At 40.2% G+C, this 13267-nt stretch overlaps 1 protein-coding gene across 5 annotated transcripts in view; it reads left to right on the top strand.

Annotated features, from left to right (window-relative positions):
• The window catches only part of KCNJ15 (potassium inwardly rectifying channel subfamily J member 15), a 53404-nt gene that overhangs the window by 16888 nt on the left and 23249 nt on the right, over positions 1-13267 (top strand). The window lies entirely within an intron of this gene.

The raw sequence follows: 13267 nt of genomic DNA, 5'->3' as shown, positions 1-13267 counted from the left end.
ATCCACTCATTAATACTTACACCCTACACTGTAAAGACTGGAACCTCAATTTATCTGCATAAACAGAGGCTTTGGGTATAAAACTAAAATGTAGTCAGTTATGTCAAAGACTGCTTTCAATAGTAATGTACCAAATATGCTTTTGAAAATAGCAATAAGCTATTCATTTAGATTAAATATACAAATAAGTAACTTTCAGAGTTAGTACTAAGTTTTAAGCCTCAAAGACCTTGATTTTGGTGACAATATGTGTAACAAATGCAGCTGTTAGAAAAAGCACACATACTAAGGTTTGTTTCTTTCAAGATTATATATAGTATTATTCAAAAGTCTTACTGTATTTGAAAAGTGACAAGATTTTTGCAATACGAAACAATAGTAGCTAGCTAATACTCTAGTTACTTTTACAGATTGTCTAGTTGGTCACATACCTTAATTTTTCAGGATCTAACCAAGGCCTGGTTAACTCTTTCTGGCAATGTTTGAAAGGAATGAAAGAGGTCCTATGTATATTACTCTAGATTAATCTTAGTTCAGGAAGACAAGTTATATCTGAATAACTTTATTTTGTATCCCTAGCTACTATCCTAGTATTTGAAAAGCTCCTTTTCTCCCAGTGTTCACAAAGTCATTTTCCAAACTTGCAAATATTAAAACCTATTAATGTCTAATACTTTTCTACTTGGTCTATTTCCATGTCCTGTTCAATGACCTATCAACTACCCTATTCAATTACCCATGTCACTTGAGATTTCTCCCACCAGAATTCAGGTTGCATATTTTCACAGGACAATTTATTTTAAAATCAGAATGGTCCATAAAACTAACAGCTTTGTGTGCACAGACCTAAAAGAGTTGTAGTAGCTCTGCAGCTGCATTTTTGAACATCAATAGTTAAACAATCAACGTAAATGTTAAAGAAGCAAATTAACTTTCAGAATTTCACGTGTGCTCTAGCATTCACCACTGACCATGCTGGAAGACTTTGAGGTCATTTTGTCCAACCCTCTCATTTTACAGATGAGGAAAACAGGACTAATTGATAGCTAGTGATACTAAATTATAGCTCTTCTAAAACTAGACAGCGGAGTCAGTAGGCTTCTTAATGTGCTCAATTACTGTATGGATTCCACGAGCTGATGAGCGTGCTGTGACCTTGAGCATTTACATTCTGTGGTTTTCAAATGTTTATGTTTCTAATGTGGTATTTATAAACCTGGACCCCAGTAACCTTTACCACTGAGGCTTTGCCAATCCCAACTCTGGGCAGCCCACCTCTTCCATATGCAGCAGTGCTTCGAGGCTGTTCCGCCTGGGCAAAGTCATGTTAGGTGTAAGCAAAGATGTGAACTTAGTGTTCATGCTTGAAAACCTCACAGGGACCTGCCTGCTGGCTGAATCCTTTCTTCATTTCTTGTTGCCTCTCCTACATGTGACTCAAAAGCTAGCCAAGTTTGTTCCACATCCTTCAGCTTGTTCCTCTTACACCAGAGTACCATACCATCATCCCCTTTACTAAGATCACACTTCTCCAATTTCTATCCTCCTCTACTCCTCAATAAACAGGAAGATGCTGTCTGTAGAAATGCACGTGGAGCTCATGCACACGTTTTCTGTAACTTGTCTTCTAGAATATAAGCCTCATGAGAGCAAATGCCTTGTCTGGACTGTTATATCCCCTGTGTCTAGTATAGTCAAAAACAGTAGGTGACGGTGTGCAATAAATATATCCTTTCATCTTTCCTTCCTATCTTAGGGAAACCAATGTCCCTTTCTTTTCTGTCTTACCTCCCTAATAATATCAGTGCTTCTTTGTCCCCCCTCCAATATTTTACCTCTGAATCATGTCCTCTTTCTTGCAATCTTGCCTTCTTAATTGTCTGCTTTTATGAATTTACATAGGTGTTCAGCCATCCGGCTGGCCTTTCTCCAGTTCTTTTGCTGGAAAATCCTCTCCTCTTCTCTTCAATACAGGCAGTCTCTAAGATTGTCCCTTCAGTTGCTTTCTTCCCTTGGTACTTATCTTTTTTTTTTTTTTTTTTTCAGTTATCATTGACTCATATCTGGTCAACTTTTACTTCTAGGTACAATGATTCTTCAATTTGCACCTCCACCCCAAATTTAATTCCTAGATATGGACATACTTGGAGCCAACCCCACCCCAATACCGTCTGCTTTTCATCCAAATCTTCCTTTCCATCCAGGCAGCAAACTCCAGAGTCCTTTCCACTAATGTTCAACCCTCTCTACTTCACATGTGGTAGGTACATGAATTTTACCTGGTGGCAAACCAACACAGTGATTCACTTGAATTCATTTATTACTTAGACAAATTCAACAGCCTCCTAAATGATCTCCTTATAGCTGCTCTCCTCCCTCTCCATCTGTCTTGCTAGATGAGCCTGGCTTCTTTTTTCCTGCCGAAAGATCAAACTTTTCAGCTTAACCTCCATCACCTTTTAAAATTCATTGCCAGTGTGGTTCCCAATATGGCCTCATACGAACGACAGATACCCCAGTGTATCTGAAGAAAGTAGTCCCAGCTACTGGGGAGGCTGAGGCATGAGAATTGCTTGAACTCAGGAGGCAGAGGTTGCAGTGAGCCAAGATCATGCCACTGCACTCCACCCTGGCGACAGACCAAAACTCTGTCAAAAAAAAAAAAAAAAACTCACAAATGGGAAACTTTTTTTTTGAACAGAGCAGAGGCTCCTTTTTTAAAAGAGCAGAACTCAGGTTCTTACTTATACCCCTGTGCCCCACCAAAATATTCTGATTCAATTGTCCTGCATCAGAGCCAAGGCATTGGTTCATTTTAAAATCCCCCCAGGTGAATCTCATAGGCAGCCATGGTTGAAAATCGCTGATATTTGATAAACCCTATGGTCTAATCAACTGGGAGGACTTGAAACATACTTTGCCACCCCATAGTTTTGCCTGGGCAATTCCCCTTGCATGCGATCTTCTTTCTCCTTTTTTTTTTTTTTTTTTCCTACAGAAAACACATGATAACTTCTTTGATTTTTCCAATTAGAAGGAATCAGTCCTCCTCCTGGAAATCCTTAATACTTTTTAATATATCATATTTATTCATGTGATCTAGGCAGATGCTGTGTTAGATATGGACAAAATGGAGATAAATAAGGCAAGGTCCTTGTCTTTAAGCAGCTTACAGTCTTGCCAGCTCACTGGTTACACATGAACCAGTGAGTATCAACTTTTATGATAGAAATGTCCATGGGATACTATTTAGGCATGAAGGAGTCTATTCTGCTTGGCATAATAACAATTTATGTATATGTCATCTCTCCTATCAAATGGTATACTTTTGAGGGCTAAGATCATGCATGTCTCACCTTTATGTATTTCAAAGACCACAGTAGTGTAAAATGACTGAATAAATGAGTGAATGAATGATGTTTTGGTAATTAGGAGTCACTGGGGAATAATGGCAGCTCTTAGGAAATGGTACCATAGTTCCATTCTTGGGATAGGGCTGGGTGTGTCCCCGTGGAGTTCACAAAACCATGTCGTAATTTCAGTACTAAATTATGTGTGTTTTACAATTTCTCTCAACCACCCGTTCTATGGTTTATTTAAAATGATAATAGAAATAGCATGTTAGAAACTAGGTCCTGTACTCATTAACAAAAAGAAGGGAACAACAGACATTGGGGTCTACTTGAGGGTGGAGGGTGAGAGGAAGGAGAAGCAGAAAAGAGAATTATTGGGCACTGGGCTTAATACCTGGGTGATGAAATAACCTGTACAACCAACCCCGATGACACAAGTTTATCAATGTAACAAACCTTCATACCCCTTTTTCGGTACCCCCGAACCTAAAATAAAAGTTTAAGAAATTAGATTTTAGAATACATTCAAAAAGTAGGACATTATTTCTCAATTAAAGAAAACATCTGAATTCATATTTTAAAAATATTTTTTAAAACGTTAAGTTTGATCAAGGCATTTACATCCTAGAAAACGAAAACAATCATTTCAATATGCATTCTAGATTTATCAGCTTTGCATACATATTTTTAAAAGATTTTGATAGACTTCAATATAATATCTAAAAATGACTACTTAATTTTAGTAAAAAGAGACTCCCACCTTCTGGTAATTGACAAGTACTATGGTCTGAGAGTGTTTAGATTAAAAAATTGTGTGTGTGTGTTTGTGTGTATGTGTGTGTGTGTAAAGTTATCACAGGAAAATCAATACATCAATAGTAGCACCAAAAAAGAAAGAAACTATGTCCTATTTCTCATGACAAAGAAGTTGACAATGGTCTTTCCAAATTAAGACTCGGCATCTTTGATTTTTGTAAGCATAACCTAGAGATTCAATGTGTGCATTTGATGGCTGATGGGAAGAATTGAGGAGGAATAGGGGAGACACCTGACTTTGCCATGATTCTCAAGTTAAATCCTTGGGCCTCTTACAGATGTTGTTGATAAAGCTGCTAAAATGGTCACCAGATGAATATGAACAAGTAGGACCCTCAGTAATTTCCAGGCTAATTTTGTGCACATGTGTTTAGGGGCGAGGCAAATTAAATGAACGAGGAGCTGATGTTCATGTGAAAGTAATTACTCTCCTCTAGTAGAAATCCTGATCCTACAAGTAACTGCAGAAATAATTAATCATAACTAAGAAGCAAACCACTCTCAGGGAGAAAAGCCGTATCTGAACTTCCACCTGCTCTTGGAGGATATGGGTGATTCACAGCATAAGAGTCATCTACCAAGTGATCTGCAAGAGTGAGTGCAGCTTCCAAGAGGGTCTGAGTCAGAAAAGATAAAAGGAAGTGCTTCTTAACTCAGAGGATTTCAACACTGGGGAAACTCATTTCCCACAGAGATAGAACAATGTATACTATAAATCACTCCCAAAAAGCAATTTAGAAAACTACACAGATAATGATAAATGCATGGAGAACACTCACATATTTTGGATTGTGTTTTTGACATTCATTCATTCTTTATAGATTGTTAATCCACTGACTAAGTCATGGATTAATCCACTCATTTATCGTCATGAGTCATTAAAACTTTTCTGGAGCGTCTACCACATGCCAGCAACTGCTCTACTGAGGGTACAAAGGTGGACATGGCCCAACCTCTGCCCTCAAAGAACTTCTAGGGAACACTGACTTTGCAGGCATGATTCCGTCTACATCATGCATTAGTAAACAGCTGTGTGTACTGTAGGGGATTGAGACACAATGACGTTCTCTCTGTTCACCTCATCACCACAACCAATGTGTAGGAGCTTGCTTTTTGAGACCCAGCGGTGCTTTTCTATAACTAGAAGATTCCAAGTTTCCTTTGCTTCCATGTATGCATTCAACAGACATTAAGGCCCTGCTAGAATCTAGGCATTGGCATGTATGAGATGAGATATGGCAGCTTGCATTCCAGTGGGAGGTGGTGGGGTGTGATGGATGAAGAGCTGACTTTTGAGTTAGACCACAATCTTAAGCACTGTCACCACTACTAACTAGTTGTGTGACCCTAGGCAAATGCTTTAACTTATCTAACCTCCATTTACTTATTTTTACCAGCATTACTCTGAAGTTTGGAGTTATACATGCATGAGCTGCTGACACAGCACTAGTTACGTATTCATTCTCAACTAGTGGCAGTTGTTGGTTGGATCATTATTATAATTAGATATACACAAGCAAAATAGATATCTCCAATACACTGAGATAAATATTCTGGGAGACAGAAGCACAGGTGATCATGTAGAGAAAACCTGAACCCATGGGAACAGGTGGAGAAAGCACCTACCTAGAAAGGGTAACACCCCAAAGGATAGGCATAAGAATGCTGGCCAAGACAAGAGATGGGCTTTCGGGCAGATGGCATGGCATCAAGTCAATCAATAGAGGACTAATCCATCTGGGCAACTGCAAAGTCATTCTGCATGACTTGACCAGGTAACAACCTGAGGAGTGACTGGCACCAAGGCAGGTGGGGCCAGTTTCTGAAGGGTCAGTTTCAGGAGCTGAGGCTTTGGTTTGTAGACAGTGGGGCCATTAAGCTGGGTGGCAGAGTGCTTTAGGGACACCACTGAGGTTGCACTATGAAAGATGCTATAGAGAGAGGACAACTTGAAATGGGGACCTCAATTATGAGCCTGTGCTGTCATGCAAGAAATAAAGTATGCGTATCTAAACCAAGGCAGTGTCACGCAAGAAAGTCTGTGGATCTAAACCAACGCAGTGACAGTCAGAAGGGAGAAAATGGGCAGCTTCAAGGGATGTTGGGGTAGACTTGGGGTGCTATTTTTTAGTGCCTGAGGGTCTACAGGAGGAAGGGAGTTGCCCTGGGTAATGGATAATGAAGCTAGGCTGGGTTTAATTCGGAGTGTTTGTGGGCAATCAAAGGGAGGAACCACACATAGTTGACTGTTGTTCTGGCAGTGACAAGAGCAATCTGGAACACACAAAGTCTAGACTTCTTGAACTGCAAAGGTAATATCTGAAACCATGGGAGTGGATGCAGGAATGTGTCTTTAGTGAAAATAAAATAGTTTGAGCACGGAGCTTTGGAGAAAATGCCACTTCAAAGATTGGCAGAAGAGGAAGAACCTACAGATGGAACTGAGAAGGCATCAGAAAAGTAGAGGGCAAATTGAGAGAAGACAGTAGCAGCAGACTGAAATGTTATGGAAATGTCAAGGAAGATGAGGAATGAAATGTATTCGCCAGCTGAGTTGTAAGTGGCTCTGACCAAGTGGAGTGGTGAGTTGAGAGGTTACTCCCTTGGTTGAAGAGTAATCACCCAGCCCTCAAGGAAGTGGAAGCAAAGTATCACTTCTGTCCTCTTTAAAGCTCTTCTCCATATCTATTGACCCTGCTCCCCAAAGCTTGGCTTTTAGTGAAAGCCATTCTCTTTAGACAAACTCATTGTCTCTCCTCTCAAACCCAAGACAAGCATTTTGGCCTTTTTCACCGCATGGATTTTATCACCAATGAATGAAATAGGAGACGGCACACAGAGCAGACAGAAGGGCATTGCCAAGGTCTTTCAACCACGGTCCGACTCCCAATTTTACTTCCTGAAAGTTCAATGTCTTGGCCGAAAACAGGGCTGAAGATAGATCCAAGGAAGACCACTGGGAATTGGCCAACTAGGTTTAAACTGGGGAACAACTCCCTTCAAGTGGCAAATTTAAGGATCTTCATCCTGCCTCATTGACTTTAATCCCTCTTGAACATGTCAAAGTGGTTGGAAGACTGAGTCCTGGTGGGCCACATTGTGTTTCTGTGGACTGCAGACTAGTTTCAGAGGAAGCAGCTGTCTAACTTAACCAGAGATCCCTTAGGATGAACACCAGTTACACAGTATAGAAGACAAAAATATTTGAAAATTTATTTGCAACCACTGTTGCATAGTGCAAACTGACTCAGAAATTAAGGCATATATATATATGGCTCAAATGGGACCAAAGTAGTCTTTTGGAAGTCATAATAGGGCATACATACATGAATTGTCGAGCAGACCTTGTAAATTAAGAGATTCATTGTATTCATTCAATTGTGTGTGTGTGTGTGTGTGTGTGTGTGTGTGTGTGTTTTCTTCTCTTTCTTTGGGAAAACAGCGTTTGTAAGCCACTCACTCCCAATACCAGGGGCACATCAGAGTGAGGGTATATAGAGGTAGCTGTTATTAGTCAGAATATAAGTGACGCCTGACTTAGTACTCTGTTACTGTTAGCACTACAGAATCTTTGATGACTAGGTGTGGTCAAAATCTTGGTTTCCAGCTATGTTTCCCATAAATGAAGTTTCCAAATATAAGCCAAATGCTTAAAAAAATTGCTGACTACGGGATCATTTTGTAATACCGTATGGGTGATTTATAAGCTGTGTTTTTTTAAAGAATGAAGTCATCTAGTGACTTTGAACTTTCTCCCCATAGGTGAAGTTATAAGTACAGCAAGCTCCTCAGAGGTTCCTTTCTCAACAGTCATGTGAGAGGAGCCAGCCTGAATTAAGCCCCATGGCATTCACTGATGGAATGAATTACCTTCTATTTTATGTGTCTAGAGTGATGCTTGCTATGACTGTCCATGGGAGAAATGAGAAAACAGTCACTCAGACCATTTTCTGGGTTCGGTACTGTGTCGTCCAGATGAGGAACAGTGGCTGCAAAAGGCTGTTTGCTATGCAGAGTGTGAGCTTTCACCTCCAGCCTCAGCCTCACCTGGGAGCTGGTTAGAAATGCAAATTCTCAGACCTACCCCAGACCTTCTGAATGATAATTTGCGTTTAAATGAGCTCTCAGGGGAATTCGTATGCAAGTTTCATCAGTATTGGTGTAAAGCAATGGATTCGAAAATTATAGCCTCTCACAGCACACACAAGGATACTTAAGGACATACATGCACAATATATACATTTTTTCATCCTGTTCTAACATATTACATATATTTTATTTTTTTTTTTGACTTTTATTATAGGTACAGGGGTACATGTGCAGGTTTATTAAATGAGAATATTGCATGATGCTGAGGTTTGGTGTATAAATCCTGTCATGCAGGTAGTGAGCACAGTACCTGACAGGTAGTTTTTAAAACCACTCCACAGCCCTCTAGTAGTCTGCAGTGTCTGCTGTTCCAACATTTATCTCCATGTGTGCTCAATGTTTAGCTCCTGCTATTATGAGTGAGAACATGTGGTATTTGGTTTTCTGTTCCTGCATTAATTTGCTTAGGATAATGGTCTCCAGCTCCATCCATGTTGCTGCAAAGAACATGATTTAATTCTTTCTTATGGCTGCATAGTATTCTGTGGTGTATTTGTACCACATTTTCTTTATCCATTCTACATTTATGGGCACCTGCCTTGTCTTTTGCTATGATGAATAGTGCAGAGGTGAACATACAAATGCATATGTCTTTTGGTAGAATGACATAGTTTCCTTTGGGAATATACCCAGTAACGGGATTGCTGGGTCAAATGACAGCTCTGTTTTAAGTTCTTTTGGAAATCTCCAGACTGCTTTCCACAGTGGCTGGACTAATTTACATTTCCATCAACAGTGTAGAAACTTTCCATTTCTTTGCAGCCTTGGCCAGCATCTACTTCTTGACTTTTAAGTAATAGCCATTCTGACTGGTGTGAGATGATATCTGTTTGTGGTTTTAATATGCATTTCTCTAATGATTAGTGATGCTGAGCATTTTTTCATGTTTGTTGACAGTTTGTATGTTTTCTTTTGAGAAGTGTCTGTTCATGTCCTTTGCCCATTTTTTTTTAAATGGAGCGATGTGTTTTTTGCTTGTCGATTTATTCAAGTTCCCCATGGATTCATTTTAAAATATGTATAAGATATAAACATTTAAAAGGATGAAGTGGAAGCTACATTTGAATACTTCTGTCATTGTGTCACTGTCCCTGCTTGGGTTACTGGTATACCCCACATTGGAGACATCTGCTGTAAAGAAGCAAACAGAGCCAAAAGGAATCTTGGAACTCTTTGTCTATGATGGTCGGCGTACAGGGGAACATGAAGTATACAGAGGAAGTAATTTGTTGGATGAAATTGAATATACTTATGTTTGTCCACAGTTTTTATCGGTTTTGTCATTTTGAGAAATGGACAACTACTTTTCTCTTCAAGACAGAACACTGTGGCATATTCTTTGTCCTACGAATCAGAATAGGAAGATGAAATCCTTATTTCTAATTGAATTGTTCAAATCGGTGAAGTATCCTCCACCTCAACAATGTGCCTAGCTGTGGACTGGATTCCTCTCTGGGTTTCTTCTCTGACCTAGAACATTGAGCACCATATCCTCAGGCGAGTGACGTTGCTTACTAAATCGAACTCTGAGTCCCCTTGCATGGCATCTCTGCCCACCCCGTGCCTCCCTCAAACATTAAGTTCCTACCGCATGCCAGGCCTTGTGTTTGCCACTCAGGATGAACTACTGAGCCCAGTCTACGGGGAATGGTAAGCTCCAAGACTGATCATTACAGCAGCACAGTATTATCATGAGGTGTGGACAATGACAAGGCAGAAGAAAGGAGGAAGATGAACTCTACCTGCATGCTGGAGGAGATGACATTTGAGCGGGGCCTCAAGGGGTGTGTAGGAGTTTACCAGGCATAGGGCAAAGAAGAAATATGGAATAAAGGGGTCAGCCTGAGCAAAGGTATAGGGCAGGAAATCTGCTTTATCAGCAGTATCTCTGGGTAAAGTGCAAACTCTTCTAATTCAGTCGATGAAATGAAACCTTAAAATGACATGAAATAATAGTTCTAAACTCTTAGTGAAAACTAGGTTATTGGATTTTGCAATAGATATTTGGAAATATCTCTGAGAGTAAATGATTTCATAAGGTTTGGCCACAACAGTGTGTGGAAAGTTTCTTTGTGTAATACAACACAGTAAGTACTTCTCATTTACAGTAAAATCTGGAATGCTTGGAAATGGTCTGTGCTAGGGAAATTGAATTTTCAGATTAACTGCATAAAAATGGAAAATCTGGTTGAAAAACCTTTCTAATTTTGTTTTCCTTTAGAGAGATAACTGCCGTTAACATCTTAGAGGTGTTTTATTTTGATCTTACCTAGAGAGAGAAACAGAGAGATTACACTGCATATTGAGCTGTATCAATTGCCTTTTAAAAAACATATTTAGCATTTTGTCATGACTTTTAAACACTGCATAATATTTCAGCCTGTAAATGTTTTATAAATTTAAAACCATTTCTATATTGTTGGTGACTCAGGTTTCTTCTAATGTTTTAGTATCATAACTAATATAGAGAACACTCTTGTACATTATCCGATCATACATTTCCTATTAAGTCTTAGAAGTAGACTTACTGAGTCAAGCAGTCTAACATAAATAGTTTAAAACTTTGAGTATACGTTGTCAAATTACTGCTTCCCTCAAAAAAGTTATGCCAGATGACTCTATCAGACACAGAACTTCTTTCTATGAAGGAAGCTCATTTCTGCAAACTTGTCAATGTGGAATGTTGCAATGTCTTTTAAAATTTTCAATAATTTGATAAGTGAAAAGTGAGTCCCTGGTGCCTTTGTGTTTCTTGGACTGATGGTCCCTCCTCAGTCTCCTTTGCCCTTATCTCTGACTCTGCCTGGTCTTAAGCCTGCCCAGACTCAGGCTCAGTCTGGGTTGCTCCTTCCACACTACTGTCTAAGGGGGAAGCTCCTGCACTTTCATGGTTCAAATTCCACTTGTCGGCTTATGTGCTAAAGGCATCCCTCCTGTCCACGTCTCTCTGTTGAAGGCCAGGCCCCTCTGCACAGATCCTAGTGCTTACTTCTCTTTAGGTGTCTCCAAGCAGCCTCCAGTGCACACCTTCAAACCTGTACCCCAGGCATGAGATCCTCCTCCTGAATCAGGATTCTGCACAAGCGTGAGCTCCATGCTGGTATAATACCAAAACATTCAATCTGGGTGTCCCATAACATGTGCATAATGTTAAAATTACAGAGGAAGATCCAGTGTCCTCTGAATCAGTAAGATAGCCTCCGCCCACCCCACCACACCTCATTTCCGTGCCAGGAAGCCCGGGGTCATTGGTGAGACCTTGTCTTCTCCCTGCCTTGTCTACTTAACATCCACCTGTTGGAGATGCCTGTTGACTCCATCTGGGACCTGTCACCCAGAGCTCCTGGCTAGTAGCTCTCAAGCTACTAACACCGCCCTTGTCCATGCGTCAGTAATTTCAACTCAGATTACTGAAAGTGTCAATTAAACAGACTCTCAGCATCTATGTTTGACTCTTTCGAATCCATTCTCCATGCTGCATTTAACATGATCACTTTTAAAAGCAAGTTTGATCCTTTCTCTTCCTTGAATAAAACCCCAAGATACTCCTTGTGCTCCTAGGGTGGGGGTGACGGTCTTCAAGGAGCCCCCAAAACCCTGCATGGTGTGGCTCTGCCCTCGCTCCTGCCGGACCCTGCTCCCCTCTCCCCTACTCAACATCCTCCTTGTTTCCTGGAAGGTGCCAAGCTCCATGCTCCAACTCCAGACTGGGACATGTTACATACCCCATGTGCTAGTCTCTCATCCATCCTTGACTTTCTCCCCAGTTCTTCCCACAAATGTCTTTAAATCACTCATCTAATGATCTATTTAATGCCTCTCTTCCCCGTTTTCTTTCAAACTACGCAAGAGCAAGGACCAAGTCACTCTCACTGCTTCATCAGCAGCACCCTGTGCCATTCTTAGCACATAGTTGGTGCTCAATAAATTCTTGCCACACAAACCAATAAATAAATGTTAAAGTGTTGAAATGTCTTTTCACCTTTTGAACATTTTTTGAATTGTGTTTCTACACACGTTGCCCACTTAGGAGGATGAAGGCTCTTGCTGATTTGTGAAAATTTTATATGAACCCTCTGCTGTTCATCTGTGGTAAATGTGATTTCTTTTGATAAGTCGTATTTTATGTTTTATTCGTGGTATGCATATGATGATAACAGTTAACACTTGTATAATGATTAATACTAATCATTATACTAACCATATGAGCAGACAGAGTTTTATGGCGCTTTATATGTTTTTACTTCACACGACCCTATGAAGCATAGAAATTATCATCATCGTCATTCTGCATATGAGGAAACCGAGTCTCAAAGGGGTTAAGAAAGTTGTCCAAAGTCACACAGCTGGTGTTAACAGAATCAGGGTCCCGTGCTCTTAATCTTTACACTATACTGCCTCTGAAGAATTATTTTTTTTTAAGTACAGAAGAGATAATGTTCAACCTGACTTTTGAAGGACAGGGGGGAGTTAACCAAGAAAGGGAGAAAATGAAGAAACTTCAGGAAGGAATTGCATGTGCCAGATGTGGGCTGAGAGGGCACCCAGCTGCTCAGGAAGGGGCAAGTATACACCCAGGCTCTGTTCTGAGGTGAATAAAGCTGGAGAGGGAGTGAGAGCCAGGGCTTAAGAGTCTTTTTGGTTTTCCAAGGTGTTCAGGATTTGTCTTGTCAGCAGTGGGAGATACCGGAGGATTTATGAAAGGGAGTATTGTCTCAATTAATACTCTAGGTGGGTACGCTTTCTCTTTCCTGGTAAGAGTTATGATGAAACCATGGCAATATAAAGTTACATGTGACTGAGTGATATATTAGCTGTAAAAATCCTCCTTCCTACTTCTGAGAAGTGCTACAGTAAGGCTATGAAGACCAAGCATTACGTATGTATCTGAGCTGTTTTCTGTTATTTCCCCCTCTGTTTTTAATGTCAGAAGAAACTGTACCATTACT

This window comes from Macaca thibetana, chromosome 3, assembly GCF_024542745.1.
Source record: "Macaca thibetana thibetana isolate TM-01 chromosome 3, ASM2454274v1, whole genome shotgun sequence".
NCBI classification, from domain to species: domain Eukaryota; kingdom Metazoa; phylum Chordata; class Mammalia; order Primates; family Cercopithecidae; genus Macaca; species Macaca thibetana.
This window is presented reverse-complemented; position numbering and strand designations above follow the sequence as displayed.